The 10521-nt window shown below is 34.8% G+C and overlaps 1 pseudogene across 1 annotated transcript; it reads right to left on the bottom strand.

Moving 5' to 3' along the window:
• Window positions 1-3669: 3669 nt before the first annotated feature.
• Window positions 3670-8663, bottom strand: LOC125204798 (putative disease resistance protein RGA1; annotated as a pseudogene). The gene is made up of 3 exons (XR_016132822.1): window positions 8537-8663; window positions 7748-7846; window positions 3670-6879 (listed from the first exon to the last, which is right to left on the bottom strand). The product of XR_016132822.1 is annotated as a putative disease resistance protein RGA1 (transcript).
• Between the last annotated feature and the right edge of the window lie 1858 nt (window positions 8664-10521).

The following is a 10521-nucleotide window of genomic DNA, read 5'->3' as shown; positions in this document are numbered from 1 at the left end:
TCGTTGGCACCGAGACAGTGCCGATGCCGAAAACCAAGGCATCAACATTAATTAATTAGAGCATCATCAGACATTAATCATATTTTATTGATTTAGTAGCTAAACATAAGTTTGGCTACAAACAGAAGTAATTAGAATAGAGGGCAGTGATAGTGATAAAATGTAAATTTATATAATGTAGTAACTCCAAATTTTTTGATACAATGTCAACACAATGTAAAATTTCAAGATTTTAGTGTTAAAACAATATCAATACAATGTCAACACAAGATCAACACAACGTCAACCGTTGACACTGTGTTGAAATTTTTTGTTACTGCAATTTTGCCATCTGTTGATATTTTCTAATGGTCCAGATTATAGTTTGCAGTTTGTATAGAGTTTGCATTTGATTACATTCCTTAAAATATAATAGCGTCGACTGTTTATTGTAAAGGTGAGCATTCAATTAGTAGATTTTTGTAGCGGAATGGAGTAAGTTGGTTATTAGACATGATGGAGAATGAAGCATTGGGCATACCTGTTGTACAAGTTTAAGAGATTTCAAATAATAATAATATTAAAATTTTAGATTTCAAATAATAATAAGATTAAGATTTAAAATTGATCTCGTATATTTGTTCAAAAAATAAAAATTAGTCTTATATATAAAGTGTGTTTACTTTTGGCTTTAAATAATATGCTTTGGTATATATTTAATGGTCCATAAAATATTAACGATCAATTGCATTTTAAAGTTTAAAATTGATCTCGTACATTTGCAAAAAAAAAAAATTATTTGATCTTACACATTAAGTCTGTGTTAGCTTCTGGTCCTAAAGTATTTATTTTGTTCCATTAATTTAACTCATTAGTTGGGTCAAAACACAATTGACCATTAAACTTTTACGAAACTATTAAATATTGAGCAAAACATTTTGTCCATGACCAAAAGCCATTACACTTAATGTAGGACCAATTTTTTTTCATCAAATACACGAGACTAATTTTGGACTTCAGTAAAATAATACTCCCTCTGTCCCGCTTTAGCAGTCCCATTGACTTTTCTGCACTCATTTTGTAAAAATGATAATAAATAATTAAAGTGGAGAAATAATAAAGTAAAAAAGAGAATAATATAGAGAAGAGTCTTATCTACATTATTCTCTTTTTTACTTTATTATTTCTCCACTTTAACTATTTATTAGCATTTTTACAAAACGAGTGCCGAAAAGTCAATGGGACTGCTAAAGCGGAATGGAGGGAGTAATATTAAAATTTTAGGTTACATGGCAAGGACCCTTTGAGTTTAGAGCATCCACATTGAATATCCATGACTCTCCATCACATCATCGTTCCCCTATTGAACTATTGCAAAATTGATGGCATGGCACTGATTTTCAACGAGATTTGTGGAATATTGCTCTTGAAATTGTTGTGTGGGCTTAATTGATATAGTTAACAGGCCCATAAAGTTGGGCTGTTTTTGATATGGTAAGATTTGCATCTACAAAATTAACTGGGCTTTCTAAGGTAGCTCAGTTATGTGATTAGATTAAAAAAAGAGACTATATAACTTTAGATTATTTTATTGAAACTTTGTCTGAACAAATAAATTTGAAAATAAAATAATATATGCAGTGCTAGTGAATATTTCATTTAGAATACTAGTTTACTTCCACTTAATTCAACCCATCCATTTATTGTGGATTGATTTTAGAGGTTAGGATTCCTGCTAAGCAAGTAATTTAAAGATTGTCATAAATTTTTGTCTATTTTATAGTAATTGTGATATACTACTACATTTACTTGGGTAATTTTATTAGAAATTGAATGATGTCACATTAATCATTAAAATCTAGAAAAAACCGACTATGTAGAGTATAAAAAACCCGCTCAATATATATATTACAAACAAAACTATTTTTGTTCAAATTGCTCATAAACCGTGATTTATTTAGTGTATAAAAAAATAATAATAGCGAATTTCCTTCACATAAAAGATGGATAATCCATTTTTCATGAATTAATACTTCATATGTTAATCATTAGATGTTTTTATTTTAGTATCTTGTGATGTTCAGAGTAAAATATTCCATTCTATTTTTACTATCAATGATAGATGAACTTCATTTCTACTTATTATACTCATATTCACTCTAAAATTCATACATAAAAGCGAGATTCATATTCAATTTCACATATCTTTTTTTCACCTGTATTCAACTAATTTTTTAAATTTATAACAAGTTAAACAAAACATTTAATGGCAGACGGAAGGAAAGTAACGTCAATAAATATCATGACATGTGCAATAATTAAACTAGGTTGACTTTTAATTGTGAAGGGAAGAAATAAGCCATGCAACAAATTATTGCCTTGAGATGAATCCATTTCCTAAAATGAGCAAGAAATATCAAAATAAAGGGTCCAAATTATATAACACATATGGAATAATGGAAATTAAATAGAGAGGCACTCAATAGTCCTTGCTCCAATTTCCCAAACTGCCCCTCATTTTTTAGGATTTAAGATGAGAAAGAATGATTGTGTTTGTTAATGATGCATCAATTTTCCAATCATAATATTTACATGTTAACTTAGATGGATTTTTTGTGGTCATTCCAAAGAATTTAATGAGGCTTCTTAATAAGTGAAGTATCTAAGCAGCAACTATTTCTTTTTCTATGGAATCATAACGAAAATGTAACCTGCAAAATTTTGATTGGCTTGAAAAGTATGTTTCGATATTTATTGAAATTTTTGTTACTAAATGGATAGGGGTATTATTGAATTTTATAGTAGGAGTTGGGCTGAAAATATAAAGTTCAGAAGGCTATTGGCCCAAACTTGGAATCAGGCCCATTTAGGACATATAATGTGATAATGTGAGTGTTAATATAAAGTTCAGAAGGCTATTGGCCCAAACTACTGTATTAATTATGGATAATATTATATTTTAGAGTTAATTTATGAAAAATAGTAGTAGCATAAAAAAAATCTAAAAATTTAAAATATTTTATAAACTGATGATCAAATATACAAATTGAAACATTGCAATCCTATAACTGTAAATAGAATCTATATGTGTTTTCACACTTCTATAAGTTATCAATTTTGAATTTCGTGTAAATATCAAAATTTAACACGATTCACTTTTAAAAAATATAGGTGTACTCGGTACAATTTTAGGAACACAAGTCAACATATCTACATGCCTTCTTACAAGGAAGTTTTATGGAGTACAATAATATTGTTTAATTATTATATAAAACTTTTTTCAAAATGTGGAGTCTTCTTCTTCATCAAAAACTATGATCACATCTCTAAAAAAAAAATATATCTACATTTGAATCAAATGATTTGATTCAGCCCCCTTTTACCTTCAAATTTCCATGATTTATTTTTCTACAGTATTAATTTGGGAAAGGCTAAAGGTAATTTTTGAAATTTAAGAAAAAAAAGTTAAAAGTAGAAAATAACAAAAATAAAATTTTTGGGAAGGACTTGAGCCCTCTCCACTCCCTTACGGTGTTGGCGAATGACTACCTGTACTCGAGTTTGAGAGAAAAGATGCACAGTTTTGATTTGCTAGTAGCTCTATTATACAAATATTATTTAAACGATTGAAAAAAACCATATCATCATGTCATAAAAAACAACACGTAAACCTTAGAGAACACGTAACGATCACTCAAGGCCAGACTTTATTAAAATCTTCATGGCCAAAAAATCCAGAGGGAAAAACACCATGAAGGAAGAAGAGTATCCGTCTAATAAAGCAAAAAAAATAATTATCATAATCCCAAATTCAATCTCAAAAAAGGCAAACAAACAGAAAAGCATAAATATTAGTATCGGAACCCTGTGCAAAGTTGAAGTTGGGGATTATGTTGGGATATGGATCTCCACGCTAAACCTTCCTTGTCCTCTCCGTATGTTTTTAGTAGCTCTGTTGAACCAACAATAGTCAACGACCACAAAGACGAGGAGACCTTTCGCAGGAGGCGATGCGGCAGCTTCTTCAAACTCTCACAATCCTCGATAGACAAGTGTGTGAGACATGGCATGATAGAGATGGCAGCAGATTCTTCTTCTTCCTCCGTTATGTCCTCCCACTCCTCCCATTTCGAGCAGTCAGAAACTAACAGTTTCTTGAGTTTAGGAAATGTAACAATAACATCATCAGATGAAGATTCTATTCCTAAAAACTCCCTTCCGACAAACATCAATTGCTTGGCACCAATAATATGAAGAATTTCCAAGAAAGGTAGTTTCCCCATAGCCGGCAATGATGACACCTCACTCAAATCACTCAGACCAATCGCTTTTATAAAGTTGATGGGTGATGACATCAAATGCGGAAGCCTGGAGCCCTTATATCCCCTGAATTCCAATACATTCAACTTGTAATGGGGTAGGAGAGCTTCTACTACCTCCATCCATATTGATGATGATGAAAATGATGACTGCTCCATTTCATCCATCATGCCCCGAAAGGATATTTCGAGTATTTCAAGTTTTTGGAGGAGTGTTTTCAATTGTTCTTGTCGAGCATCCTCAACCAATTCCTCCATTTCACTCATACTACTCCAGTAGATTTCCAATTCAAGAGATCCAATAAGATGACGGTGCAACTTTTTCAGAAAACCCAACTTGTTGTATTCACTTCCTACTTTAAATTTGCCCAATTCCAGTGTGTGGAGATTACTTAACTCACCTAATGCTTCCGGCAAGCACTTGATAGGAGTGCTTTTAATCTTCAAGATTTGCAGTATCATGCACTTTACACCATTCTATCTGCTCCCAACGACTCACTTGATAGGAGTGCTTTTAATCTTCAACAACTTTTAATGCTCTCTGGTAACTCCTTTATTCCCCGATTCCACCTTAAGTCAAGATGTCTTAGCTCAACCAAATTCCCAATTTCTCGTGGAATCTCGGTTAGGCCGCAATATCTTAAGAGAAGGGTTTGTAAGAAATAAAGCCTACATATGATTCCAAGGCCATCCTTTGACAGGCCAGACTCACTCAAATCCAACCATCTCAAGTGAATCAGCGTTTCCATTCCAACTAGAGGAAGGCCACCTGGAATTCTTAACACCCTAACACTTTTCATGCAATCACAAACTTGACTTATTCCGTCTCTTTCATCAAAAGGAGAAGTGTAGTCCAACGATAGACTCCGATATTCTTGGACATGAGACACCAATGAAGGATCACAAACTTGACAATTTCTCTCCTTGTCATCATTCTTCCTAAGAAATAGAGCAAAATCATGTACAATATCATGCACTTTACACCATTCTATCTGCTCCCCCGACTCACTTTTTTCAATGTCTTGAAACAAACAACGCATTGCTAAATTTCTCAAGTTCTCTCGACCTTTGAGTTCTACTGCACAATTTCCACTAATAGAGCCAAGATAACCTTGCGCCATCCACTCTTCTATCAGAGTCTCCGCATGAATTCTGTGATCTTTAGGATAGACGGCACAATATGAAAAACAACGCTTAAGAGCCGGGGACAAATCATTGTAGCTTAAAACCAAATGAGGGAAAAGATCAACTTCGGCATTCTCCAACTGCCATATTTCACTCTTCTCTACGTGTTCCCACCCTTCCAAATCCTTGAACTGCAAAAGTCTTCCTATAACAACTGCAGCAAGAGGTAATCCCTTGCATTTGCTAGCTATTTTCTTGCCCACGTCCACAAATTTTACACATTCATTCTCACTCTTTCCTTCAAGGGATATGGCACGCATTAATGACCAACACTCTTCAGGATTAAGCTCTTTCGGGTGATAGATATCATCATCTGAGGTACCCATCCTCTTAGCTACCCTTTCATTTCTCGTTGTCACCAAAATTTTACTTCCTGCGGCACTGCGTTCGAGATTGTTTTTCAGGGGCTGCCATTTGTCTCTGTCTTCGGACCAAACATCATCAAGGACGAGAAGAAACTTTTTTCCTAAAACAGATGCTTTTAATTTTTGTAACACCACTTCTAGTTGGTCGGCATCTGGAGGAATCGTCTCTGTTCCCACACTTTTAACAATATCTTTGGCAACCTTAGACACAATAAAGGGATCAGAGACACATAGCCAAATTTTTAACCAATCCTTATCGAACTGAGGATCGTTAAAAACAAGTTGAGCTAGTGTCGTCTTTCCAAGTCCCCCCGTCCCAACTATAGACAGAATTTGGGTACCACCACCATTATGCATCATATTCCTTACTATGTCATCCCTTTTCTTATATATGTCCGACCCATAAACATTCTTGAAGTCAATAGAAGATGTGGTTGGTTGTCGGTGAGACTCGGGCGCAGGCTGAGAGATGACAAAATTGAAATCATCCTTCTCCTTTAAGATCTGATCAAGCTTGGCATTCACATGTTCAATTTTCTTGGCAATATCACGACGAACAGAAATTTTGTTGAAAGATAAACACGAACATGGGATGAAGGAGCAGCCTATCTTTTGGTCAGGCTCAGCAGAATCTTCCAACTTATGTTTGAGAAGAGAGTAGTTCCATTCATCCAAAATGTCGTCCATCTCATAAGTCGTGTTTTCGAGCTGCTTCAACCAAATTTTGACGATTTGATCATTCAATGCTTTCTTTTCTGCATCATCCAACACCTTTCTGATCGTATTGAGCTTCTTGGAAAGATTGAGAAGCTCCTTCTTCACGCCTTTCACCAAATTGACTTCATGCCGAATCTTGTTTTCAATGATGCTTGCAACTCTCTCCACCACTGCTGAAACTATAGCATCTGCCATTTTACGCGATTTGGAGCTGCTTCTCTTTATTTATGGTGGAAATCAATCCAATATTTGGATTTAGATAAGTAACACTTCAACTATTGGTTCTCTGTTGTACAGACAAGGGCACTCTTCACCTGTATGTGGGACAAACATTCAATTCTTTTTTCGTTTTAATTAATATAATTGAATTCATATGTTTGACGAATTCGGAAACGCAACATTTTCTCCATGGTCGGAAAGTTATGTTCCAAAAAAGTAAAACCCAAAGAAAATGAATGAATCGACGGAGAAGATGATCAAGAACATTATATTTCCGAGAAGATTGGAGAGAAGATAAACTTGTAGTACTTAGTTAGTTAATTAGTTACATTGGATTTACAAGAATTTATAAGAGACTAAGTATGGAGTTTGGTGATAAGTCTTGGTGAGAAGGTTGATGCTGCTAACAATTGAGGGGAGATTGGGGTTTCAATGATACAAAAGTGGATCAAGATCCGACAAGGCTGAGTCAACTAGAAAAGATTTCCAAGCTCAAAGATCAAACAAAACACGAAAGCAAAATGCCAATATTGCAATAGCTGAAAATGGATTGATTTAGAGAATCAGCCTCTCAGTCCAGTTTATCATTTCAACACGAGGAAATAACGTTAAAATTGAAATAGAGCAAGAGTTTGATGTTAGAGATGATTCAAGGGAAGCATAGAGTTCTCACATGACGATCATGCAAGAAATGACAAGCCTGAGTGAAATAGAAAAGGTTTTGTGGGCAGAAAATATTGAAACCAGTGGACTGGCTAGTTGGTGATTTCGGGTTTAGCCCAAAATCACCATCAACGGTGCCGGACCATTCATTTAGGTTCAGCAATGAATCACTACCTAACTACTATCAAACTGTCCTCTATTTTGGAGTTATCTGATCTAGTAAAATGAAATGTAGTACTAATCTAATAACCTATAAGCAATTTAGAACAATGAAAGACAGAAAAAGGGAGCGTGCCTGACCTGCACAGCTGGTAGCTACTATGGTTGTGCGATGACAGGAGGTGACAAACGGGCGGTAGCCTCACGTTCCTCGCATCGGAGTTGCTTTTTTGGGGGTTCCTTTCTTAGACAAAACTAATTTATAAGCAGTAGTAGTAAAAAGACATTGGTCTATGAGGTACAAGGGACATTTGAAGTCCAAAAAGAAGTAATTACTTAGAATTGTGAGTTAGGTACCTAGAATGAAATATTACAATAGTCTTGGGTAATAAATAATTCCTCCGTCCAAAAAAAATAGTCTTATTTTGCTATTTTAGAATGTCCATAAAAAATAATCTCATTTCTTAAAATAGAAAGTTTCTCTCTCATATTTTACCTACTTTTTCCATCTAACTCTCTTATTTTACCCACTCTTTCTCTTCTTCTCTCTTACTTTACCAATTTCTCACTAAAACACGTGTTGTCCAGAAATGGAACTATTTTCTGTGGACGAAGGAAGTAGTTGGCATTTCCGGTTACGTGTTCAAGCCAGGGTTGAGCGGTCTGATTCGAGGTTGAACCATTGGTTTCAGTTTAACAGTAATCACTATCATCATATAAGTACTACTATCATTGAATTATTCAACACTAATTAATTACTATAAAAAAATCAATAAGCAATTGAATAACCAAAATTCTTGCACCTAGACTCATATCATATGGTTATACCTAAGGCTCTAGATACAAATCTTTAATATCAACACATGATTATTTTAAATTCAGTACAAATAAAATTAAGAACAATAAAGGCTGAAAAGAGCAATGAGATACCTTCACGGCTGGCAAGTGGCAGCTACTATGGTTGTGTGGCGGCCGACGGTGGCGCTGCGGCGGACGACGATGATATTGCACGTTTTGGAGCTGCTTTTTTTTGGTAAAATCGTAGCGATAAGAAAATTTAGATCGCAAGTTTAAGTAGGGACTCTGCTATCTACTTAAATTGTTACTACTATAATTGAGTGGCAGCTGGGAATCAACTCATCAACATCAAGTAGCAAAAATACAAATTTAATCACGTGGCCACTTGTTTCAGTTGTGAACGCTTTCGGCAAATTATTTACTACTGCACATATAAATCTCGGTTACTACCTCCGTCCACCAAAATTTGTCTCACTTTGATCCGGCACGAGTTTTAAGAAATGTAATGGAAAGTGAGTTGAAAAAGCTAGTGGATTGTGGGTCTTATTTTTATATATTAGTTTTATAATAAAATGTGAGTACGAATGAGTTAGTGGAATATGGGGTCCACTACCAAAAATGATAAAAATTAAATGGGACAAATTTTGGTGGACGGAGGTAGTAATAAATTTTACTATATTCTGCGCATATTAGCATATACTCGTATAACTTTTAATTTAACATAAATTTTATTTCAATCTTTTTTGCTAGAGAGTGATGTTTTTGGAGGCTAACAAAATCTCTAGTGGCCCAATCGTTCCTCAAGAAAAACCATATCATAAATTGAAATAGAAAGAGAATAGAAAGAGTGTCTTGTATTCTGCTTTTTTTCATTATATATTGGAAGAATTTAAGTGAGATTTCTAGTTATTGTGAGAATAGAAAAAAGAGAATTATATTTTTGGAGGCTAACCAAATCTGTAGTGGCCCCAATCGTTCCTCAAGAAAAACCATACCATAAATTGAAATAGAAAGAGTGCCTGTTATTCTGCTTGTTTTCATTATACTATATAAGAAGAATTTAAATGAGAATTCTAGTTATTGTGAGAGTAGAAAATCATTTGGCTATTTAACCATGAAGATCATGGCTAGATATCATCGTAGAAATTCATAGGTTCTATCCAAAAATTAATTAATATCATGAGGAGTGGCCCATTATAATTATACTCCCTCCGTCCCGCTTTAGGAGTCCTAGTTGAGTCGGACACATGTTTTAAGAAAAAAGTGTTTGAGTGTGTAATAAATAAATATTGTAGTAGATGTTGGGACCCACTTTTAATTGAATGTCCAATAAATAAATATTGTAGTGGAGGTTGGGATCCACTTTTAACACTTTTTTATTAGTTGTAGTGGATGTTGGGACCCACTTTTAACACTTTATAGGCATTTTTTATTAATTTATCTCAACCGGGACTCCTAAAGTGGAATGCCCAAAATTGATCAACCGGAACTCCTAAAGCGGGACGAAGGGAGTATACTCCCTCCGTCCCGGATAATTCGGATCACTTTGACCGGGCACGAGTTTTAAGAATTGTAATGAAAAGTGAGTTGAAAAAGTTAGTGAAATGTGGGTCCTACTTTTATATATTAGTTTTATAATAAAATGTGAGTAGGAATGAGTTAGTGGAATATGGGGTCTACTACCAAAAATGGTAAAAGTGAAGTGGGACAAATTATATGGGACAGACCGAAATGGAAAACTGGGACGAATTATCTGGGACGGATTGATAAACTCATAGTTTAGCAAGTGTTTTAGTTGTTTGAAAGTGCATAATTTAGTATTTCGTAGCACATTACTTGAGTTTTCATCTATGATCCTGTATTTTAGTGTTATGATGAGTTTGTCGAGTTTTTGTAGTCACAACAGGTGGAAACAGACGAAATTGGTACCAAAGCAGGAGGTCGGCATTGCACTACACTAGACCGGGCGTTTTTATGCACCAGCCCGGGCGTTTGGTCTCCAAAACCGGGCGTATTCTCTGTGCCCGGGCGTTTCTCCATGAGAAAACGCCCGGGCCGGGCGTTTTGCTCAATTCGTTGGTTTAGAAGAACGCCCGGTCGGGCGTTTTGCTACTCAA

Source organism: Salvia hispanica, chromosome 6 (assembly GCF_029641045.1).
Source record: "Salvia hispanica isolate PSC_SH4W2 chromosome 6, Shi_PSC_v1, whole genome shotgun sequence".
Lineage (NCBI taxonomy): Eukaryota > Viridiplantae > Streptophyta > Magnoliopsida > Lamiales > Lamiaceae > Salvia > Salvia hispanica.
This window is presented reverse-complemented; position numbering and strand designations above follow the sequence as displayed.